Source organism: Carcharodon carcharias, assembly GCF_017639515.1.
Source record: "Carcharodon carcharias isolate sCarCar2 chromosome 38 unlocalized genomic scaffold, sCarCar2.pri SUPER_38_unloc_1, whole genome shotgun sequence".
In the NCBI taxonomy this organism is placed as follows: Eukaryota; Metazoa; Chordata; class Chondrichthyes; order Lamniformes; family Lamnidae; genus Carcharodon; species Carcharodon carcharias.
In genome coordinates, this window is record NW_024470775.1 from 140,128 (window position 1) to 166,163 (window position 26,036).

Here is a 26,036-nt window from a genome sequence, read left to right on the forward strand (position 1 = left end):
AGTGCTCCAAATGTACTCTAACTGAGGGATACAGAGAACAGAACTGTGCACAGTGCTCCAAATGTAATCTAACTGAGGGATACAGAGAACAGAACTGTGCACAGTGCTCCAAATGTAATCTAACTGAGGGATACAGAGAACAGAACTGTGCACAGTGCTCCAAATGTAATCTAACTGAGGGATACAGAGAACAGAACTGTGCACAGTGCTCCAAATGTAATCTAACTGAGGGATACAGAGAACAGAACTGTGCACAGTGCTCCAAATGTAATCTAACTGAGGGATACAGAGAACAGAACTGTGCACAGTGCTCCAAATGTAATCTAACTGAGGGATACAGAGAACAGAACTGTGCACAGTGCTCCAAATGTAATCTAACTGAGGGATACAGAGAACAGAACTGTGCACAGTGCTCCAAATGTAATCTAACTGAGGGATACAGAGAACAGAACTGTGCACAGTGCTCCAAATGTAATCTAACTGAGGGATACAGAGAACAGAACTGTGCACAGTGCTCCAAATGTAATCTAACTGAGGGATACAGAGAACAGAACTGTGCACAGTGCTCCAAATGTAATCTAACTGAGGGATACAGAGAACAGAACTGTGCACAGTGCTCCAAATGTAATCTAACTGAGGGATACAGAGAACAGAACTGTGCACAGTGCTCCAAATGTAATCTAACTGAGGGATACAGAGAACAGAACTGTGCACAGTGCTCCAAATGTAATCTAACTGAGGGATACAGAGAACAGAACTGTGCACAGTGCTCCAAATGTAATCTAACTGAGGGATACAGAGAACAGAACTGTGCACAGTGCTCCAAATGTAATCTAACTGAGGGATACAGAGAACAGAACTGTGCACAGTGCTCCAAATGTAATCTAACTGAGGGATACAGAGAACAGAACTGTGCACAGTGCTCCAAATGTACTCTAACTGAGGGATACAGAGAACAGAACTGTGCACAGTGCTCCAAATGTAATCTAACTGAGGGATACAGAGAACAGAACTGTGCACAGTGCTCCAAATGTAATCTAACTGAGGGATACAGAGAACAGAACTGTGCACAGTGCTCCAAATGTAATCTAACTGAGGGATACAGAGAACAGAACTGTGCACAGTGCTCCAAATGTAATCTAACTGAGGGATACAGAGAACAGAACTGTGCACAGTGCTCCAAATGTAATCTAACTGAGGGATACAGAGAACAGAACTGTGCACAGTGCTCCAAATGTAATCTAACTGAGGGATACAGAGAACAGAACTGTGCACAGTGCTCCAAATGTACTCTAACTGAGGGATACAGAGAACAGAACTGTGCACAGTGCTCCAAATGTAATCTAACTGAGGGATACAGAGAACAGAACTGTGCACAGTGCTCCAAATGTAATCTAACTGAGGGATACAGAGAACAGAACTGTGCACAGTGCTCCAAATGTAATCTAACTGAGGGATACAGAGAACAGAACTGTGCACAGTGCTCCAAATGTAATCTAACTGAGGGATACAGAGAACAGAACTGTGCACAGTGCTCCAAATGTAATCTAACTGAGGGATACAGAGAACAGAACTGTGCACAGTGCTCCAAATGTAATCTAACTGAGGGATACAGGAGAACAGAACTGTGCACAGTGCTCCAAATGTACTCTAACTGAGGGATACAGAGAACAGAACTGTGCACAGTGCTCCAAATGTAATCTAACTGAGGGATACAGAGAACAGAACTGTGCACAGTGCTCCAAATGTAATCTAACTGAGGGATACAGAGAACAGAACTGTGCACAGTGCTCCAAATGTAATCTAACTGAGGGATACAGAGAACAGAACTGTGCACAGTGCTCCAAATGTAATCTAACTGAGGGATACAGAGAACAGAACTGTGCACAGTGCTCCAAATGTAATCTAACTGAGGGATACAGAGAACAGAACTGTGCACAGTGCTCCAAATGTAATCTAACTGAGGGATACAGAGAACAGAACTGTGCACAGTGCTCCAAATGTAATCTAACTGAGGGATACAGAGAACAGAACTGTGCACAGTGCTCCAAATGTAATCTAACTGAGGGATACAGAGAACAGAACTGTGCACAGTGCTCCAAATGTACTCTAACTGAGGGATACAGAGAACAGAACTGTGCACAGTGCTCCAAATGTAATCTAACTGAGGGATACAGAGAACAGAACTGTGCACAGTGCTCCAAATGTAATCTAACTGAGGGATACAGAGAACAGAACTGTGCACAGTGCTCCAAATGTACTCTAACTGAGGGATACAGAGAACAGAACTGTGCACAGTGCTCCAAATGTACTCTAACTGAGGGATACAGAGAACAGAACTGTGCACAGTGCTCCAAATGTAATCTAACTGAGGGATACAGAGAACAGAACTGTGCACAGTGCTCCAAATGTACTCTAACTGAGGGATACGGAGAACAGAACTGTGCACAGTGCTCCAAATGTAATCTAACTGAGGGATACAGAGAACAGAACTGTGCACAGTGCTCCAAATGTACTCTAACTGAGGGATACAGAGAACAGAACTGTGCACAGTGCTCCAAATGTAATCTAACTGAGGGATACAGAGAACAGAACTGTGCACAGTGCTCCAAATGTACTCTAACTGAGGGATACGGAGAACAGAACTGTGCACAGTGCTCCAAATGTACTCTAACTGAGGGATACAGAGAACAGAACTGTGCACAGTGCTCCAAATGTAATCTAACTGAGGGATACAGAGAACAGAACTGTGCACAGTGCTCCAAATGTACTCTAACTGAGGGATACAGAGAACAGAACTGTGCACAGTGCTCCAAATGTAATCTAACTGAGGGATACAGAGAACAGAACTGTGCACAGTGCTCCAAATGTACTCTAACTGAGGGATACAGAGAACAGAACTGTGCACAGTGCTCCAAATGTACTCTAACTGAGGGATACAGAGAACAGAACTGTGCACAGTGCTCCAAATGTAATCTAACTGAGGGATACAGAGAACAGAACTGTGCACAGTGCCCCAAATGTACTCTAACTGAGGGATACAGAGAACAGAACTGTGCACAGTGCTCCAAATGTACTCTAACTGAGGGATACAGAGAACAGAACTGTGCACAGTGCTCCAAATGTACTCTAACTGAGGGATACAGAGAACAGAACTGTGCACAGTGCTCCAAATGTAATCTAACTGAGGGATACAGAGAACAGAACTGTGCACAGTGCTCCAAATGTAATCTAACTGAGGGATACAGAGAACAGAACTGTGCACAGTGCTCCAAATGTAATCTAACTGAGGGATACAGAGAACAGAACTGTGCACAGTGCTCCAAATGTACTCTAACTGAGGGATACAGAGAACAGAACTGTGCACAGTGCTCCAAATGTACTCTAACTGAGGGATACAGAGAACAGAACTGTGCACAGTGCTCCAAATGTCCTCTAACTGAGGGATACAGAGAACAGAACTGTGCACAGTGCTCCAAATGTAATCTAACTGAGGGATACAGAGAACAGAACTGTGCACAGTGCTCCAAATGTACTCTAACTGAGGGATACAGAGAACAGAACTGTGCACAGTGCTCCAAATGTAATCTAACTGAGGGATACAGAGAACAGAACTGTGCACAGTGCTCCAAATGTAATCTAACTGAGGGATACAGAGAACAGAACTGTGCACAGTGCTCCAAATGTACTCTAACTGAGGGATACAGAGAACAGAACTGTGCACAGTGCTCCAAATGTAATCTAACTGAGGGATACAGAGAACAGAACTGTGCACAGTGCTCCAAATGTAATCTAACTGAGGGATACAGAGAACAGAACTGTGCACAGTGCTCCAAATGTAATCTAACTGAGGGATACAGAGAACAGAACTGTGCACAGTGCTCCAAATGTAATCTAACTGAGGGATACAGAGAACAGAACTGTGCACAGTGCTCCAAATGTAATCTAACTGAGGGATACAGAGAACAGAACTGTGCACAGTGCTCCAAATGTAATCTAACTGAGGGATACAGAGAACAGAACTGTGCACAGTGCTCCAAATGTAATCTAACTGAGGGATACAGAGAACAGAACTGTGCACAGTGCTCCAAATGTAATCTAACTGAGGGATACAGAGAACAGAACTGTGCACAGTGCTCCAAATGTACTCTAACTGAGGGATACAGAGAACAGAACTGTGCACAGTGCTCCAAATGTACTCTAACTGAGGGATACAGAGAACAGAACTGTGCACAGTGCTCCAAATGTACTCTAACTGAGGGATACAGAGAACAGAACTGTGCACAGTGCTCCAAATGTACTCTAACTGAGGGATACAGAGAACAGAACTGTGCACAGTGCTCCAAATGTAATCTAACTGAGGGATACAGAGAACAGAACTGTGCACAGTGCTCCAAATGTAATCTAACTGAGGGATACAGAGAACAGAACTGTGCACAGTGCTCCAAATGTAATCTAACTGAGGGATACAGAGAACAGAACTGTGCACAGTGCTCCAAATGTAATCTAACTGAGGGATACAGAGAACAGAACTGTGCACAGTGCCCCAAATGTAATCTAACTGAGGGATACAGAGAACAGAACTGTGCACAGTGCCCCAAATGTACTCTAACTGAGGGATACAGAGAACAGAACTGTGCACAGTGCTCCAAATGTAATCTAACTGAGGGATACAGAGAACAGAACTGTGCACAGTGCTCCAAATGTAATCTAACTGAGGGATACAGAGAACAGAACTGTGCACAGTGCTCCAAATGTAATCTAACTGAGGGATACAGAGAACAGAACTGTGCACAGTGCTCCAAATGTAATCTAACTGAGGGATACAGAGAACAGAACTGTGCACAGTGCTCCAAATGTAATCTAACTGAGGGATACAGAGAACAGAACTGTGCACAGTGCTCCAAATGTAATCTAACTGAGGGATACAGAGAACAGAACTGTGCACAGTGCTCCAAATGTAATCTAACTGAGGGATACAGAGAACAGAACTGTGCACAGTGCTCCAAATGTAATCTAACTGAGGGATACAGAGAACAGAACTGTGCACAGTGCTCCAAATGTAATCTAACTGAGGGATACAGAGAACAGAACTGTGCACAGTGCTCCAAATGTAATCTAACTGAGGGATACAGAGAACAGAACTGTGCACAGTGCTCCAAATGTAATCTAACTGAGGGATACAGAGAACAGAACTGTGCACAGTGCTCCAAATGTAATCTAACTGAGGGATACAGAGAACAGAACTGTGCACAGTGCTCCAAATGTAATCTAACTGAGGGATACAGAGAACAGAACTGTGCACAGTGCTCCAAATGTAATCTAACTGAGGGATACAGAGAACAGAACTGTGCACAGTGCTCCAAATGTAATCTAACTGAGGGATACAGAGAACAGAACTGTGCACAGTGCTCCAAATGTAATCTAACTGAGGGATACAGAGAACAGAACTGTGCACAGTGCTCCAAATGTAATCTAACTGAGGGATACAGAGAACAGAACTGTGCACAGTGCTCCAAATGTAATCTAACTGAGGGATACAGAGAACAGAACTGTGCACAGTGCTCCAAATGTAATCTAACTGAGGGATACAGAGAACAGAACTGTGCACAGTGCTCCAAATGTAATCTAACTGAGGGATACAGAGAACAGAACTGTGCACAGTGCTCCAAATGTACTCTAACTGAGGGATACAGAGAACAGAACTGTGCACAGTGCTCCAAATGTACTCTAACTGAGGGATACAGAGAACAGAACTGTGCACAGTGCTCCAAATGTACTCTAACTGAGGGATACAGAGAACAGAACTGTGCACAGTGCTCCAAATGTACTCTAACTGAGGGATACAGAGAACAGAACTGTGCACAGTGCTCCAAATGTAATCTAACTGAGGGATACAGAGAACAGAACTGTGCACAGTGCTCCAAATGTAATCTAACTGAGGGATACAGAGAACAGAACTGTGCACAGTGCTCCAAATGTACTCTAACTGAGGGATACAGAGAACAGAACTGTGCACAGTGCTCCAAATGTAATCTAACTGAGGGATACAGAGAACAGAACTGTGCACAGTGCTCCAAATGTACTCTAACTGAGGGATACAGAGAACAGAACTGTGCACAGTGCTCCAAATGTACTCTAACTGAGGGATACAGAGAACAGAACTGTGCACAGTGCTCCAAATGTACTCTAACTGAGGGATACAGAGAACAGAACTGTGCACAGTGCTCCAAATGTAATCTAACTGAGGGATACAGAGAACAGAACTGTGCACAGTGCTCCAAATGTAATCTAACTGAGGGATACAGAGAACAGAACTGTGCACAGTGCTCCAAATGTAATCTAACTGAGGGATACAGAGAACAGAACTGTGCACAGTGCTCCAAATGTAATCTAACTGAGGGATACAGAGAACAGAACTGTGCACAGTGCTCCAAATGTAATCTAACTGAGGGATACAGAGAACAGAACTGTGCACAGTGCTCCAAATGTACTCTAACTGAGGGATACAGAGAACAGAACTGTGCACAGTGCTCCAAATGTACTCTAACTGAGGGATACAGAGAACAGAACTGTGCACAGTGCTCCAAATGTACTCTAACTGAGGGATACAGAGAACAGAACTGTGCACAGTGCTCCAAATGTAATCTAACTGAGGGATACAGAGAACAGAACTGTGCACAGTGCTCCAAATGTACTCTAACTGAGGGATACAGAGAACAGAACTGTGCACAGTGCTCCAAATGTAATCTAACTGAGGGATACAGAGAACAGAACTGTGCACAGTGCTCCAAATGTACTCTAACTGAGGGATACAGAGAACAGAACTGTGCACAGTGCTCCAAATGTACTCTAACTGAGGGATACAGAGAACAGAACTGTGCACAGTGCTCCAAATGTACTCTAACTGAGGGATACAGAGAACAGAACTGTGCACAGTGCTCCAAATGTAATCTAACTGAGGGATACAGAGAACAGAACTGTGCACAGTGCTCCAAATGTAATCTAACTGAGGGATACAGAGAACAGAACTGTGCACAGTGCTCCAAATGTAATCTAACTGAGGGATACAGAGAACAGAACTGTGCACAGTGCTCCAAATGTACTCTAACTGAGGGATACAGAGAACAGAACTGTGCACAGTGCTCCAAATGTAATCTAACTGAGGGATACAGAGAACAGAACTGTGCACAGTGCTCCAAATGTACTCTAACTGAGGGATACAGAGAACAGAACTGTGCACAGTGCTCCAAATGTACTCTAACTGAGGGATACAGAGAACAGAACTGTGCACAGTGCTCCAAATGTACTCTAACTGAGGGATACAGAGAACAGAACTGTGCACAGTGCTCCAAATGTAATCTAACTGAGGGATACAGAGAACAGAACTGTGCACAGTGCTCCAAATGTAATCTAACTGAGGGATACAGAGAACAGAACTGTGCACAGTGCTCCAAATGTAATCTAACTGAGGGATACAGAGAACAGAACTGTGCACAGTGCTCCAAATGTAATCTAACTGAGGGATACAGAGAACAGAACTGTGCACAGTGCTCCAAATGTACTCTAACTGAGGGATACAGAGAACAGAACTGTGCACAGTGCTCCAAATGTACTCTAACTGAGGGATACAGAGAACAGAACTGTGCACAGTGCTCCAAATGTAATCTAACTGAGGGATACAGAGAACAGAACTGTGCACAGTGCTCCAAATGTACTCTAACTGAGGGATACAGAGAACAGAACTGTGCACAGTGCTCCAAATGTAATCTAACTGAGGGATACAGAGAACAGAACTGTGCACAGTGCTCCAAATGTAATCTAACTGAGGGATACAGAGAACAGAACTGTGCACAGTGCTCCAAATGTACTCTAACTGAGGGATACAGAGAACAGAACTGTGCACAGTGCTCCAAATGTACTCTAACTGAGGGATACAGAGAACAGAACTGTGCACAGTGCTCCAAATGTAATCTAACTGAGGGATACAGAGAACAGAACTGTGCACAGTGCTCCAAATGTAATCTAACTGAGGGATACAGAGAACAGAACTGTGCACAGTGCTCCAAATGTAATCTAACTGAGGGATACAGAGAACAGAACTGTGCACAGTGCTCCAAATGTAATCTAACTGAGGGATACAGAGAACAGAACTGTGCACAGTGCTCCAAATGTAATCTAACTGAGGGATACAGAGAACAGAACTGTGCACAGTGCTCCAAATGTACTCTAACTGAGGGATACAGAGAACAGAACTGTGCACAGTGCTCCAAATGTAATCTAACTGAGGGATACAGAGAACAGAACTGTGCACAGTGCTCCAAATGTACTCTAACTGAGGGATACAGAGAACAGAACTGTGCACAGTGCTCCAAATGTAATCTAACTGAGGGATACAGAGAACAGAACTGTGCACAGTGCTCCAAATGTACTCTAACTGAGGGATACAGAGAACAGAACTGTGCACAGTGCTCCAAATGTAATCTAACTGAGGGATACAGAGAACAGAACTGTGCACAGTGCTCCAAATGTAATCTAACTGAGGGATACAGAGAACAGAACTGTGCACAGTGCTCCAAATGTAATCTAACTGAGGGATACAGAGAACAGAACTGTGCACAGTGCTCCAAATGTAATCTAACTGAGGGATACAGAGAACAGAACTGTGCACAGTGCTCCAAATGTAATCTAACTGAGGGATACAGAGAACAGAACTGTGCACAGTGCTCCAAATGTAATCTAACTGAGGGATACAGAGAACAGAACTGTGCACAGTGCTCCAAATGTACTCTAACTGAGGGATACAGAGAACAGAACTGTGCACAGTGCTCCAAATGTAATCTAACTGAGGGATACAGAGAACAGAACTGTGCACAGTGCTCCAAATGTACTCTAACTGAGGGATACAGAGAACAGAACTGTGCACAGTGCTCCAAATGTAATCTAACTGAGGGATACAGAGAACAGAACTGTGCACAGTGCTCCAAATGTACTCTAACTGAGGGATACAGAGAACAGAACTGTGCACAGTGCTCCAAATGTAATCTAACTGAGGGATACAGAGAACAGAACTGTGCACAGTGCTCCAAATGTAATCTAACTGAGGGATACAGAGAACAGAACTGTGCACAGTGCTCCAAATGTACTCTAACTGAGGGATACAGGAGAACAGAACTGTGCACAGTGCTCCAAATGTAATCTAACTGAGGGATACAGAGAACAGAACTGTGCACAGTGCTCCAAATGTAATCTAACTGAGGGATACAGAGAACAGAACTGTGCACAGTGCTCCAAATGTAATCTAACTGAGGGATACAGAGAACAGAACTGTGCACAGTGCTCCAAATGTAATCTAACTGAGGGATACAGAGAACAGAACTGTGCACAGTGCTCCAAATGTAATCTAACTGAGGGATACAGAGAACAGAACTGTGCACAGTGCTCCAAATGTAATCTAACTGAGGGATACAGAGAACAGAACTGTGCACAGTGCTCCAAATGTAATCTAACTGAGGGATACAGAGAACAGAACTGTGCACAGTGCTCCAAATGTACTCTAACTGAGGGATACAGAGAACAGAACTGTGCACAGTGCTCCAAATGTACTCTAACTGAGGGATACAGAGAACAGAACTGTGCACAGTGCTCCAAATGTAATCTAACTGAGGGATACAGAGAACAGAACTGTGCACAGTGCTCCAAATGTACTCTAACTGAGGGATACAGAGAACAGAACTGTGCACAGTGCTCCAAATGTACTCTAACTGAGGGATACAGAGAACAGAACTGTGCACAGTGCTCCAAATGTAATCTAACTGAGGGATACAGAGAACAGAACTGTGCACAGTGCTCCAAATGTAATCTAACTGAGGGATACAGAGAACAGAACTGTGCACAGTGCTCCAAATGTAATCTAACTGAGGGATACAGAGAACAGAACTGTGCACAGTGCTCCAAATGTAATCTAACTGAGGGATACAGAGAACAGAACTGTGCACAGTGCTCCAAATGTACTCTAACTGAGGGATACAGAGAACAGAACTGTGCACAGTGCTCCAAATGTAATCTAACTGAGGGATACAGAGAACAGAACTGTGCACAGTGCTCCAAATGTAATCTAACTGAGGGATACGGAGAACAGAACTGTGCACAGTGCTCCAAATGTAATCTAACTGAGGGATACAGAGAACAGAACTGTGCACAGTGCTCCAAATGTAATCTAACTGAGGGATACAGAGAACAGAACTGTGCACAGTGCTCCAAATGTAATCTAACTGAGGGATACAGAGAACAGAACTGTGCACAGTGCTCCAAATGTACTCTAACTGAGGGATACAGAGAACAGAACTGTGCACAGTGCTCCAAATGTAATCTAACTGAGGGATACAGAGAACAGAACTGTGCACAGTGCTCCAAATGTACTCTAACTGAGGGATACAGAGAACAGAACTGTGCACAGTGCTCCAAATGTAATCTAACTGAGGGATACAGAGAACAGAACTGTGCACAGTGCTCCAAATGTAATCTAACTGAGGGATACAGAGAACAGAACTGTGCACAGTGCTCCAAATGTAATCTAACTGAGGGATACAGAGAACAGAACTGTGCACAGTGCTCCAAATGTAATCTAACTGAGGGATACGGAGAACAGAACTGTGCACAGTGCTCCAAATGTACTCTAACTGAGGGATACAGAGAACAGAACTGTGCACAGTGCTCCAAATGTACTCTAACTGAGGGATACAGAGAACAGAACTGTGCACAGTGCTCCAAATGTCCTCTAACTGAGGGATACGGAGAACAGAACTGTGCACAGTGCCCCAAATGTAATCTAACTGAGGGATACAGAGAACAGAACTGTGCACAGTGCTCCAAATGTAATCTAACTGAGGGATACAGAGAACAGAACTGTGCACAGTGCCCCAAATGTAATCTAACTGAGGGATACAGAGAACAGAACTGTGCACAGTGCTCCAAATGTAATCTAACTGAGGGATACAGAGAACAGAACTGTGCACAGTGCTCCAAATGTCCTCTAACTGAGGGATACAGAGAACAGAACTGTGCACAGTGCTCCAAATGTAATCTAACTGAGGGATACAGAGAACAGAACTGTGCACAGTGCTCCAAATGTCCTCTAACTGAGGGATACAGAGAACAGAACTGTGCACAGTGCTCCAAATGTCCTCTAACTGAGGGATACAGAGAACAGAACTGTGCACAGTGCTCCAAATGTAATCTAACTGAGGGATACAGAGAACAGAACTGTGCACAGTGCTCCAAATGTAATCTAACTGAGGGATACGGAGAACACAACTGTGCACAGTGCCCCAAATGTAATCTAACTGAGGGATACGGAGAACACAACTGTGCACAGTGCTCCAAGTGTGGCCTAACCAAGGGTTAAGGACACCTGAACTGTGCAAAGTTCTCCAAGTGTGTTCTAACCGAGTGATATGGAGACCTGAACTGTAGCTAAAAACCAAAATATCTTCGAATTTTGTTGCAATTTTAAGATTTTCTAGTGGTCAATTGTGGAGGTTGGAGCACAATTGAAATTAATATATATAATTTACCAACTTTCCAACCATTCCCACGCTGAGATTGAAGGCTTTTGGTACCAAGGTACGGTTCATGTTCCAGAACCAAGCTGCAGAAATGGATTTAAATACAGATCAACAATGATCCAATCGAATGGCAACACATGTTTGAGTGGGTGAATGGCCTATTCCTGTTCCTGTGAAAAGTTTCATAGATTGGCGACTGAAAGATTCACTAACCTCCTTCAAATTCAATTGCAGCGATGCTGTGTCCCAGCACCAGGAGCACCAGCACCAAGAGCTGTGCTTTCCTCATCTTCCACTGAGCTCCTCAGAGCCTCACTGAGCTGCCTGGGATACAGGAGCTCTTTATATGAACTCAGAGTATAATCTGTAGTTAATAATCACACACACACACCCACACAGACACGGTGAGGATTGGCTCCACCTTGGGCACGTTGAAGGGATAGGTCACTCACTGAGAGCAACAGTAACTGGAATCAGTGATTAAATGTGTCTCGCTGGGCGATTATGTGTTAAACAACAGAGACGGCCCTGTGTAAGGATTGAACTGGGGAAGGTTTGTAGAAATATCTTTCTGCGATGAAGGTAAGAATAAAACAGCAGAGAAGAGGGCCATTCGGCCCATCGAGCCTTGTCGTCTCTCTGAAGAAACTATCCAATTATTCCCACGCTGCTTTCCTCTGTCAATATGCCGGCTGTTTTGATTGGCCCTCATGATCCACCCAATAGCGTCAGGTGTCCCCACACCCGCCCCTTTCAGTTCCCCTTCCCTAACACTGAATCTACTTTCCAATGTACAGGTCACCAGAGAATAACCGGCAATGGCTTCTCTTTCTGTTCCCACGCCCATACCTCTGGTGTCCCCCAAGGATCTACACCCCACCCTCCACACCTCCCCATACCCACACCCACACCCACTCCCACACCCACACCCCCACTACCCCCACACCCACACACCCACCACCCCCACACCCACACCCCCACCACCCCCACCACCCCCACACCCACAACCCCACACCCCCACACCCACACCCACACCCACACCCCCACCCATCCACCCCCACACCCACACCCCCACCACCCACCCCCATACCCACACACCCACCACCCCCACACCCACACCCCCACACCCCCACCCACCCACACCCACACCCACACCCCCACCCACCCACCCCCACACCCACACCCCCACCCACCCACCCCCACACACCCACCCACCCCCACACCCACACCCACACCCCCACCACCCACCCCCACACCCACACCCCCGACACCCACACACCCACCACCCCCACCCCCACACACCCACCCACCCCCACACCCACACCCCCACCACCCCCACACCCACACCCCCACACCCACACCCCCACCCCACACCCCCACACCCACACCCCACACCCCCACACCCACACCCCACACCCCCACACCCACACCCCCACACCCACACCCCCACACGCACACCCACACCCCCACACCACCACAAACACCCCCACCACCCCCTCACCCACACCCCCACACCCACACCCACACTCACACAGTGCCCACACCCACACCCCCACACCCACACCCCTACACCCACACCCACACCCACACACCCACACCCACACCCCCACCCCCACACCCACACACCCACACCCATACCCCCACACCCACACCCACACCCCCACCCCCACACCCACACCCCCCACACCCACACCCCCAAACCCACACATCCCCACACCCACACCCCCACACCCACCACCCCCACCACCCCATACCCACACCCCCACCCTCACACCCCCACACCCACCACCCCCACCACCCCCATACCCACACCCCAACACACAGGGTAGGGCAAGAAAGCTGGTGAGCGAGAGAGAGAGAGACAGGGCAAGAAAGCTGGTGAGAGGGAGAGAGACAGGGCAAGACAGCTGATGTGAGAGAGAACGAGAGACAGAGAGACAGGGCAAGACAGCTGGTGAGAGAGAGAGAGAGCGACGGGGCAAGAAAGCTCGTGATACAGGGAGAGAGAGAGACAGGGCAAGAAAGCTGGTAAGCGAGAGAGAGACTGGGCAAGAAAGCTGGTGAGAGATAGAGGGCAAGAAAGATGGTCAGAGAGAGGAGAGAGACATTGCAAGACAGCTGGTGAGAGAGAGAGAGAGACAAGGCAAGAAATCTGGTGAGAGAGAGAGAGAGAGAGCGAGACAGGGCAAGAAAGCTGGTGAGGGAGAGAGAGAGAGAGACAGGGCAAGAAAGCTGGTGAGAGAATGAGAAAGAGAAAGTGCAAGACAGCTGGTGAGAGTGAGAGAGAGAGACAAGGCAAGAAATCTGGTGAGAGAGAGAAAGAGAGAGACAGGGCAAGACAGCTGGTGAGAGAGAGAGAGAGAGAGAAAGAGACTGGGCAAGTAAGCTGGTGAGAGAGAGAGAGAGAGAGAGAGAGAGGGCAAGACAGCTGGTAAGAGAGAGAGAGACAGGGCATGAAAGCTGTTGAGAAAGAGAGAGACAGGGCAAGAAAGCTGTGGAGAGACAGAGAGACAGGGCAAGAAAGCTGGCGATATAGAGAGAGAGAGAGACAGGGCAAGACAGCTGGTAAGTGAGAGAGAGAGACTGGGCAAGAAAGCTGGTGAGAGAGACACACACAGCAAGAAAGCTGGTGAGAGAGAGAGAGAGAAAGGGCAAGAAAGCTGGTGAGGGAGTGAGGGCAAGAAAGCTTGTCAGAAAGAGAGAGACAGGGCAAGAAAGCTGGTGAGAGGGAGAGAGACAGGGCAAGACAGCTGGTGTGAGAGAGAACGAGAGACAGAGAGACAGGGCAAGACAGCTGGTGAGAGAGAGAGAGAGCGACAGGGCAAGAAAGCTGGTGATAGAGGGAGAGAGAGAGACAGGGCAAGAAAGCTGGTAAGCGAGAGAGAGACTGGGCAAGAAAGCTGGTGAGAGAGAGAGGGCAAGAAAGATGGTCAGAGAGAGAGAGAGAGACATTGCAAGACAGCTGGTGAGAGAGAGAGAGAGACAAGGCAAGAAATCTGGTGAGAGAGAGAGAGAGAGAGAGCGAGACAGGGCAAGAAAGCTGGTGAGAGAATGAGAACGAGAAAGTGCAAGACAGCTGGTGAGAGTGAGAGAGAGAGACAAGGCAAGAAATCTGGTGAGAGAGAGAAAGAGAGAGACAGGGCAAGACAGCTGGTGAGAGAGAGAGAAAGAGACTGGGCAAGTAAGCTGGTGAGAGAGAGAGAGAGAGAGAGAGAGAGGGCAAGACAGCTGGTAAGAGAGAGAGAGACAGGGCATGAAAGCTGTTGAGAAAGAGAGAGACAGGGCAAGAAAGCTGTGGAGAGACAGAGAGACAGGGCAAGAAAGCTGGCGATATAGAGAGAGAGAGAGACAGGGCAAGACAGCTGGCAAGTGAGAGAGAGAGACTGGGCAAGAAAGCTGGTGAGAGAGACACACACAGCAAGAAAGCTGGTGAGAGAGAGAGAGAGAAAGGGCAAGAAAGCTGGTGAGGGAGTGAGGGCAAGAAAGCTTGTCAGAGAGAGAGAGACAGGGCAAGAAAGCTGGTGAGAGAGAGAGGGCAAGAAAGTTGGACAGAGAGAGAGAGAGACAAGCCAAGAAATCTGGTGAGAGAGAGAGAGACAGGGCAAGACAGCTGGTGACAGAGAGAGAGAGACAGGGAAAGAAAGCTGGTGAGAGAGAGAGAGAGACATGGCAAGTAAACTGGTGAGAGAATGAGAGAGAGACAGGGCAAGACAGCTGGTGAGAGTGAGAGAGAGACAGGGCAAGAAAACTGTTGAGAAAGAGAGAGACAGGGCAATAAAGCTGGTGATATAGAGAGAGAGAGAGACAGGGCAAGAAAGCTGTTGAGAGAGAGAGAGACAGGGCAAGAAAGCTGGCGATATAGAGAGAGAGAGAGACAGGGCAAGAAAGCTGGTAAGCGAGAGAGAGAGACTGGGCAAGAAAGCTGGTGAGAGAGAGACACACACAGCAAGAAAGCTGGTGAGAGAGAGAGAGAGAGAGAGAGACAGGGCAAGAAAGCTGGTGAGAGAGAGAGAGAGAGACAGGGCAAGAAAGCTAGTGAGAGAGAGACATGGCAAATAAGCTGGTGAGAGAATGAGAGAGAGACAGGGTAAGACAGCTGGTGAGAGTGAGAGAGAGACAGGGCAAGAAAGCTGGTGAGAGTGAGAGAGAGACAGGGCAAGAAAGCTGGTGAGAGTGAGAGAGAGACAGGTCAAGAAAGCTGGTGAGAGAAAGAGAGAGAGAGACAGGGCAAGAAAGCTGGAGAGAGAGAGTGGGCAAGAAAGCTTGTCAGAGAGAGAGAGAGACAGGGCAAGAAAGCTGGTGAGAGAGAGAGAGAGACAGGGCAATAAAGCTGGTGAGAGAGAGAGAGACAGGGCAAGAAAGATGGTGAGAGAGAGAGAGCAAGAAAGCTGGTGAGAGAGAGAGAGAGACAGGGCAAGAAAGTTGGTGAGGGAGAGAGAGTGAGAGATGGCAAGAAATTTGGTGCGAGAGAGAGAGAGAGTGCAAGACAGCTGGTGAGAGAGAGCGAGAGACAGGTCAAGATATCTGGTGAGAGAGAGAGAGAGACAAGGCAAGAAAGCAGGTGAGAGAGAGAGAGACAGGGCAAGAAAGCTGGCGATATAGAGAGAGAGAGAGACAGGGCAAGACAGCTGGTAAGCGAGAGAGAGAGACTGGGCAAGAAAGCTGGTGAGAGTGACACACACAGCAAGAAAGCTGGTGAGAGAGAGAGAGAAAGGGCAAGAAAGCTGGTGAGGGAGTGAGGGCAAGAAAGCTGGTCAGAGAGAGAGAGACAGGGCAAGAAAGCTGGTGAGAGAGAGAGGGCAAGAAAGTTGGACAGAGAGAGAGAGAAACAAGCCAAGAAATCTGGTGAGAGAGAGAGAGACAGGTCAAGACAGCTGGTGACAGAGAGAGAGAGACAGGGAAAGAAAGCTGGTGAGAGAGAGAGAGACAGGGCAAGAAAGCTGGCAATATAGAGAGAGAGAGAGACAGGGCAAGAAAGCTGGTAAGCGAGAGAGAGAGACTGGGCAAGAAAGCTGGTGAGAGAGAGACACACACAGCAAGAAAGCTGGTGAGAGAGAGAGTGAGAGAGACAGGGCAAGAAAGCTGGTAAGCGAGAGAGAGAGACAGGGCAAGAAAGCTGGTGAGAGAGAGACACACACAGCAAGAAAGCTGGTGAGAGTGAGAGAGAGACAGGGCAAGAAAGCTGGTGAGATATATAGAGAGAGAGACAGGGCAAGAAAGCTCGTGGGAGCGAGAGAGAGGCAAGGCAAGAAAGCTGGAGAGAGAGAGAGACAGGGCAAGAAAGCTGCTGAGAGAGTGAGAGACAGGGCAAGAAAGCTCGTGGGAGCGAGAGAGAGGCAAGGCAAGAAATCTGGTGAGAGAGAGAGAAAGAGACAGGGCAAGAAAGCTAGTGAGAGAGAGACATGGCAAATAAGCTGGTGAGAGAATGAGAGAGAGACAGGGCAAGACAGCTGGTGAGAGTGAGAGAGAGACAGGGCAAGACAGCTGGTGAGAGAGAGAGAGAGACAAGGCAAGACAGCTGGTGAGAGAGAGAGAGAGACAGGGCATGAAAGCTGGTGAGATAGAGAGACAGAGAGTCAGGGCAAGAAAGCTGGTGAGATAGAGAGAGAGATAGACAGGGCAAGAAAGCTCCTGAGAGAGAGAGAGAGACAGGGCAAGAAAACTGGTGAGATAGAGAGAGAGAGAGACAGGGCAAGACAGCTGGTGAGAGGGAGAGAGAGACAGGGCAAGATACCTGGTGAGACAGTGAGTGAGAGAGAGAGAGACAGGGCAAGAAAGCTGATGAGAGAGAGAGAGACAGGGCAAGAAAGCTGGTGAGAGAGAGAGAGACAGGGCAAGAAAGCTGGTGAGAGCGAGAGAGAGACAGGGCAAGAAAGCTGGTGAGATATATAGAGAGAGAGACAGGGCAAGAAAGCTCGTGGGAGCGAGAGAGAGGCAAGGCAAGAAAGCTGGAGAGAGAGAGAGACAGGGCAAGAAAGCTGCTGAGAGAGAGAGACAGGGCAAGAAAGCTCATGAGAGTGAGAGAGAGACAGGGCAAGAAAGCTGGTGAGAGAGAGAGACAGGGCAAGAAAGCTGCTGAGAGAGTGAGAGACAGAAAATGAAAGCTGGTGAGAGTGAGAGAGAGACAGGGCAAGAAAGCTGGTGTGAGAGTGAGTGAGAGAGAGAGACAGGGCAAGAAAGCTGGTGAGAGAGTGAGTGAGAGAGAGAGAGACAACACTCGGAGCACTGTGTACCATTCTGATCTTCATTATCCATCGTATGACCCCACTTGGATCACTGTGCACAGTTCCAGTCTCTGTATCCCTCGGTTAGACAACACTAGGCTCACTCTGTACAGTTCGTGTCTCCGTATCCCTTAGATCACTCCGGATGCACTCTCTACAGGTTAGCTCTGAATGTACATCAGTTAGACTAAACTTGGGCCCTCGAGGGCCATGATTGTTGGCATCAATGAAGTCTTCCTTTCTCTTTCCTAGGTCGAGCCTTGGGATGTAGTGAAACTGGAGGCTCCTGTAGACCACTCGGGTGCAAGGAAGGTGAGACAGAGACGAAGGAGAACTGCTTCCTCGTTTTTAAGTGCTGCAAGGCTGACTGAGTAACAAAAAGTGGAAATGTCCCCTTGTGAGAGCCGCCTGAGGCTCTGATTGAAAGTATCTGTAATTCCTGTAGTTCTGCTTCTGACACATTGTGTGGATCCAATGACCCCTGGCCCACAGCTTTCTGAATCACGTGAATAAAACTGGCTGCATCGATCACCACCTCTCGTCCGTGTCTCATTTTTCGCTCGTTTCGGTGTGTCTCCATATTGACAGGGAGGGAGGGGAGGTCAGACAATGGCAGGGTCACATTGACATCTTATAACTCCAATGTAGACACACTCACAGAAGCATAACGTAAAGACAATGCGCTAATCGCGTGCCCCCCATTCCCTGGGTATCCCGTGTCCCTCTGACAGGACTGTCCCCACCAGAGGTGACAGAGCAGTGACATACAGTCGGGAGAGGCTGGTCCTGGGAGTCCTTAACAAGACCACAGTCTCTCTGATGTCACAAGACATGAGGGCAAACAGGGGAATGGAAACCTCCTGCTGACTCCCACCTACCGCTCTCCCGAATCTGATCAATCTCTCCTCCTCCATGTTAAACACCACATGGAGGAAGCACTGAGCGTATCGAGGGCACATAATGTTCTCTGCTGTGGGAGCTGCATATCCATCACCAAGAGTGTCTCAGGGTCACCGTTACAGACCCAGGTGTCTGAGCCCTGAAAGGCAGAATAGGCCTGAGGCAGGTGAACCAACAAGAGGGAAGATTCTACTCCACCCCATCCTCACCAATCTACCTGCTGCAGATACATCTGTCCCTGACGGCGTTGGTAGGAATGACCACCGCACAGTCCTTGTGACGATTGGCTCCTGTCCTCACACTGAGGACACTCTCCATTGTGTTGTGTGGCACTCATTGCTTTCAATGGGATCGATTCAGAACAGGTCACACAGCTTACAGGGCAATGGCATATCACTCACTGCGGAGTGAGACCATGGTGTTTCTCTGGTGTGACTGAGCTCACCCAGAGATACAGCCTACACCCCTCCTTCTAGAGATACTATCATCTCTCCCACCCACTCCTATCCCCACAAACACCCCCACCCACAACACATCACATCTCAATTGTCTCCCCACTCAGCACCTCCAGCTCTGCAAGATTCCTTCCCTTTTCCCTCATTTCCACAACCCTCTATCCATTCCCTCTTCCCAGGGCCCCTGTCCTCATTGATCCCTCACTGCCATCTATCTGCCTTGCCTGGATGGGCCGAATGGCTTCCTGAGCCATGATGACCCAATGAATCCACCTTAATTGGGTGTTTAATTGTCTCCCAGTGATGGACATTAGCTGGAGACTAAACTACTCTCCTGTATCCAGGATTGGGATGAAAGTCTGGAGATGTCTGGAATGCAATGTGTGGATAAAGAGTTCCATGTCAGACATCAGAGTTGAAGCACAAATCAGTCACTTTGAGCAGTTTACCGGCCTGTTAAATATTTCCCTGGAACACGGAACTGAGCGGACACCAGGTGCCACCCTGTCTGACAGCATTGAACAAGGTGTGAGGATCTGACAGGAATGAATCAGCACAGGATAGGGTCCAGCAGCTCACTGCCCGTCTGTGTGGACAATACACAGGCTTTAATCTTCTAAATACCCTCAGCAGCCCCTCCAGGGCTCTCACATCCCCCCTCATGTGTGGTGATCAGAGCTGGATGTATTAATCTAGCTGCGGCCTAACCAGGGCTTTATAATTGTTCAGAGTATCTTCCCCTGATTTTGTCCCCAATACTTGTATTTTTGAGTGTTAGGTAATGACCATCTCCAACAAGAGAGAATCTAACCATCGCCCCTTGACATTCAATGCCATTACCATCACTGAATCCCCCACTAACTTGATCCTGGGGGTTACCATTGACCAGAAACTGAACTGGACCAGCCATATAAATACTGTGGCTACAAGAGCAGGTCAGAGGCTGGGAATCCTGCGGAGAGTAACTCACCTGCTGACTCCCTAAAACCTGTCCACCATCTACAAGGCACCAGTCAGGTCTATGATGGAATGCTCCCCACTTGCCTGGATGAGTGCTGCTCCCACAACACTCAAGACGCTCGACACCATCCGGAAATAAGCAGGCCCACTTGATCGGCCCCCCATCCACAAACATTCACTCCCTCCACCAACGACGCACAGTAGCAGCAGTGTGTGTACCATCTACAAGATGCACTGCAGCAAGTCACCAAGGCTCCTTCGATAGCGCTGCCCAAACCCACCTCCTCTACCATCTAGAAGGACAAGGGCAGCAGACACATGGGAAACCCACCACCTGGAAGTTCCCCTCTGAGCCACTCACCATCCTGACTTGGAAATATATCGTCCGTTCCTTCACTGTCGCCTGGTCAATATCCTGGAACTCCCTCCCTAACAGCGCTGTGGATGTACCTACACCACAGGGACTGCAGCGGCTCACCACCACCTTCTCAAGGGGCAATTTGGGAGGGGCATTAAATGCTGGCCTAGCCAGCGATGCTCACATTCCATGAATGAATTTGAAACAATGGAGCCCAATACCCTCCACGCTTCACTAACTGCTCTCTCATCCTGCCCTGCCAAATGTCAAAGATAAAATTTCAGAACACCCCAAATCCCTCTGTCTCTGAACGCTCTTTAAAATTGTGTCATGTAGCCCATAATGCCTCTCCCTATTCCTTCTGTCAAAATGCATCACCTCATACCCCTCTCTACAAAATTCCATCTGCCACTTTTCTGCCCATTCTGCCCTCCTATCTATGTCCTGTTTCCATCGATATCTATCGTCCTCACTGGTTGCCATGACTTCAAGTATAGTTTCATCGACAAGTTTTGGAATGTCACCGTATTCCTGATGTCAGTAATTGGGGGAACAGCACTGTCTACATGCTCCAATCTGACAAACAGCCCTTTACTCCAAGAGCACTTGTGCTGGATCATCGGCTGAGGGAGGGCAGTAGATGAGAATCAGAAGGAGCCATTTTCTTGCCCATGTTTGACCTGATGTCATGAGTCAATATTGAGGACTCCAATGGAAACTCCCTCCCACCTGCAGAGCACTGAGTCACTGCCGGTGGGACAGGGACATACCCAGGGATGTTGATGGACACGTCTGTGACAATGGCTCTGAGACATGACTCTGTGAAAATGATTATGCTGGAGCTACAGGACCTGAATGAGGCCCTGCCATTGCCTGGCCTCCCCCTTCCCTCCCTGTCAATGTGGAGACTCACCGATCCGAGTGAGAAATGAGACACAGACAAGAGGCAGTGACCAACGCAGCCAGTTTTATTCACATGATCCAGGAACCAGTGGGTCAGGGGGCATGGGCCCTACACAGTCCGTGGAGCCTCAAGGCAGTGCTGGAGACACGGGCCTTTGGATTGGGGCTGGAGTCACTGGCCTTGATTTCCCTTCCCTCCTTCATCCTCTCATGAATCGATACGGCATGCAGCATTTATACCCCTTGAAGCACCTCAAGGGTATCTGAACCTCTTTCTTGTAGCAGGAACCACTTCGACATCTGCCCCCTCGTATTCTGGCACATCCATAGGAGAATCCTGAAATGCAGAAAGGAATCCTCTGTTGATGCCACCATTATGCACCCTTGACTCTCGCTCAAACATTTATTATGTATCAGCCTAAATGGTGAAGTCCCCCTTTCACTATCACATCCCGATACTGAACTATCATCAGTTTGGTCTGTGAGGCCTAGACAAAGGACATGGAAAACAGAACAGCGCACAGGGTTCTATGGGACGCCTAACCAAGGGATATGGAGAGCAGGACTGTACCCAGTGGATCAACTGTGTTCTAACCGAGCGATATGGAGAGCAGAACTGTACCCAGTGGAGCAAAAGTGGTCTAACTGAGGGATGTGGAGTGCAGAACTGTTCATGGTGCTCCAGATGTCATCTAACTGAGTGATATGGAGACCAGAACTGTGCACAGTGTTCCAAGTGCAGTCTAACCAAGGTTTATAGAGACCAGAACTGTGCACAGTGCTCCAAGTGCAGTCTAACCAAGGTTTATAGAGACCAGAACTGTGCACAGTGCTCCAAGTGCAGTCTAACCAAGGTTTATAGAGACCAGAACTGTGCACAGTGCTCCAAGTGCAGTCTAACCAAGGTTTATAGAGACCAGAACTGTGCACAGTGCTCCAAGTGCAGTCTAATCGAGGGATATAGAAACCAGAACTGTGCACAGTGCTCCAAATGTAGTCTAACCGAGGGATATAGAGACCAGAACTGTGCACAGTACTCCAAGTGTGGTCTAACCGAGGGATAGAGAGACCAGAACTGTGCACAGTGCTCCAAGTGTGGTCTAACCGAGGGATAAGGAGACCAGAACTGTGCACAGTACTCCAAGTGTGGTCTAACCGAGGGATATAGAGACCAGAACTGTGCACAGTACTCCAAGTGTGGTCTAACCGATGATTAACGAGGCAAGAATTGTGCAGAATGCTCCAAGTGTGTTGTGGCCAGGGCATATGGAGACCAGATCTGGGCCCCACGATAATGACACAACTTCTATATTCACTTGAACAGATAGAAAAGGCCCAATTTGCCTCACAGGAGCTAAGTAAACAAAATGGAGACTGAGACCCAGCAGCTGATATCAGGGCCTGTTGACCGGAAGAGGTTTGTTGTATAGAGCGTCTTAAAGGAGGGGAGAGAGTTGGAGCGATTTCTACAGGTAATTCCATCGCTTTGGCTCCAGGCAGCTGAAGGCTCGGCTGTCAATGGTGGGTCACTTAAACACTGGGAATACACAGGAGAGAAGAACAGGAGAATCACAGAGATCTGGAAAGGTGTTGGGTCTGGGGGCAATGTCAGAGATATGGAGGGGGTGAGGCTGTGGAGGGGTTTGGAAACACAGGCCAGGGGTCTAGGTTCCCCCCCCGCCCGGCAGGACATTACAGTCCCAGCGGAGTGAACGGAGATTAAAATGTCTCATCACATCCACCATCGGGAGACACACTGCGGCAGGGCCAGAAAACACTGACCAATGTCCAATTGGAAGGACAGTTAGAGAGTTCCCCTAAACTGTGGTCAACCGAGTGATATGGGGATAGAGGGAGTTGTGGAGCTGGAGGGGGTAATGGGGATAGAGAGAGTTGTGGGGCTGGAGGTGGTTACAGGGATAGAGAGAGTTGTGGGGCTGGAGGGGTTTATGGGGATGGAGAGAGTTGTGGGGCTGGAGGGTGTTATGGGGATAGAGAGAGTTGTGGGGCTGGAGGGGGTTATGGGGATAGAGAGAGTTGTGGGGCTGGAGGGTGTTATGGGGATAGAGGGAGTTGTGGGGCTGGTGGGGGTTATGAGGATAGAGAGAGTTGTGGGGCTGGAGGGGGTTATGGGGATAGAGAGAGTTGTGGGGCTGGAGGGTGTTATGGGGATAGAGGGAGTTGTGGGGCTGGTGGGGTTATGAGGATAGAGAGAGTTGTGGGGCTGGAGGGGTTTATGGGGATGGAGAGAGTTGTGGGGCTGGAGGGGTTTATGGGGATGGAGAGAGTTGTGGGGCTGGAGCATGTTATGGGGATAGAGAGAGTTGTGGGGCTGGAGGGGGTTATGGGGATAGAGTGAGTTGTGGGGCTGGAGGTAGGTTATGGGGATAGAGAGTTGTGGGGATCAAGGGGGTTACGGGAATAGAGAGAGTTGTGGGGCTGGAGGGGGTTATGGGGATAGAGAGAGTTGTGGGGCTGGAGGGCGTTATGGGGATAGAGAGAGTTGTGGGGCTGGAGGGTGTTATGGGGATAGAGAGGGTTGTGGGGCTGGATGGGGTTATGGGGATAGAGTTGTGGCCCCTGGGGGAACTTACAGAGATACAGGGTCTTGTAGTGCCTGGCGGTATATTTCTGATGGGCAGTTATGAAACACCTGTAGGATGTTGCGGAGAGACAGACAGTTGTAGGGGCTGGAGATTTTCACAGGGACTGGGAAGGTTTGGGTGGACGGAGTAGGTTACACTGGTCTGGGCTCTCAAGGGATGTGGAGGGATTTGGATGTAAGAATGAGAAAGACAAGGAGGCTGGTGTAATTCCCACTCCAACATTCTCTCTTTGCTTTCCTTGAGCAGTGATTGGAAGGGACAGGGAGTGAGAGAGCTCCACAATCCTGCCCTCTCACCCTGCACCCTAACAACCACACAGAGAATCAAAGAGTTCCAAATGGACATTGTTCCAAACAGCTGCTGAAGACAGGGAGGTCGCTACTCACCCATGACCTGGAAATCCTGAGCGATCAGCAGGAGAGCAAGAACCAGGATCAGAGGCTTCATTATCTTGACCAGAGTCCTTCCGTGTCGGGATCAGAGAACTGGAGACTCCAGACGGTGTGTGTGTGTGTGTGTGTGGAGTCAAGAGAGAGAGCTTGGGAGAATTTATGATTCCAGAGATGGGGAGTGACTCCTGCCTAGGAAAATATCTTCTCTTAATGTGAGAGGTGAATGGCCGTTTGGCTCAGGGAGCAAGACAATGGGTGTGGACAATTCCGAGTTTCACCCCGAGTGACCTCGACTCATGTTAATCCTGGAAGCTATTCCGTCTGTTGAGACACATGGATCAGTGGGGGTGACAACAGATTGAGTCCAGGTAAATGTCTGGTATCTCATAAGGAGAAACTCTTCCCTGAGACAGGATGGTCAGGGGCAATGAGGACACAGACTGAAGCTGTTTGGTAAAAGAACAATCGTGAGATGCAAGGAAACATTTCATGACATAGCGAGTTGTGCTGATCTGGATAAACACATTAAATTAAGACTTTAACAGGGCAATGAAGCAAGAGAAGGGGAAGTGGGACTAATTAAAGACTTTTACAAAACATCTAGCAGAAACACGATGGGTTTCAGGGTGTTTTGTTTCTTTCTGTTATATGTGACTCACGCTCCAGTCCAAAATGTTCAGTCATATGTCTTCTTAAACCCAAACTTTACATACAGAGCAAAAAGTCCCTTATACACAGGATATATTTACATAAAAACTGTGATTGCTCAGGGGCGATGGAGGAACCTGTTTCCCTGAGACACTAACCATCAGAGCATTGTGTGGAAACAAACTGAGAGACAGGAGCGTGGATCACTGAGGGTAAAGTCACTGAATGTTCCCCACTGGGACAGAACAATCTCGGGGTAAATGGTTGTGAGCAGATAACACCGTGAAATATTCGGTGTCAGTCATGAAGGAGGTTGGGACAGAGAAGCTGGGAGATACAGAGTGAGGGGATTGTGGAAACCTATTTAAAACATTCTCTGGAACTTGATTCCAACCATTTCTTTAATTTCGAGACTATCGTAACCTTCATCCTGCTGAATACCTGACAAACATAATCAAAGGCAGAAACTAGAGAAAGACACAGAGCACAGATAACACTCTGAACAAAGACCACAGTTTGTACATAAACCCCTCTTTATACAAAGACCACACACTGAAAACAGAGCCCAATCTAAACACAGATCCTAGTCAAAACTTACAGCACAGTTTGTACACAAACCCCTCTTTATACAAAGACCTCACTCTGAACACATATCACTCACTGGACACAGAGCCCAATCTAAACACAGATCCTGGTCTAAACTAACAGCACATTTTGTACACAAACCCCTCTTTATACAAAGACCTCACTCTGAACACATATCCCATCCTGAAAACAGACATCACCCTAAACACAGACTCTATTCTAAACTAATACCACAAACTGAACACAGACCCCACTCTGAAAACAGACCTCGATGTAAACTCACATCCTAGACTGACGAAACACCACAATCAGGAGACATCCCAGATACTGAACGCAGGAACTGCTCTGGACACAGGCCCTTCATCTAATCAAAGGCCCCAGACTGAACACCAACCTCTCTCTGTGTACACCCGCCTCCCTGATAACACATTTCACACT

The 26,036-nt window shown here is 48.0% G+C and overlaps 2 long non-coding RNA genes across 2 annotated transcripts in view; both read right to left on the reverse strand.

Annotated features, from left to right (window-relative positions):
• LOC121274769 overlaps nt 1-11,911 on the reverse strand; it is a 77,336-nt gene extending 65,425 nt beyond the window's left edge. The window contains exon 1 of the long non-coding RNA XR_005942299.1: nt 11,781-11,911. This is a non-coding gene — a long non-coding RNA (uncharacterized LOC121274769). The remainder of the gene's footprint in view (nt 1-11,780) is intronic.
• Nucleotides 11,912-21,411: 9,500 nt separating this feature from the next.
• LOC121274768 lies at nt 21,412-24,542 on the reverse strand. The gene is made up of 2 exons (XR_005942298.1): nt 24,360-24,542; nt 21,412-21,704 (listed from the first exon to the last, which is right to left on the reverse strand). It is a non-coding gene; the product is annotated as an uncharacterized LOC121274768 (long non-coding RNA).
• Nucleotides 24,543-26,036: the final 1,494 nt, after the last annotated feature.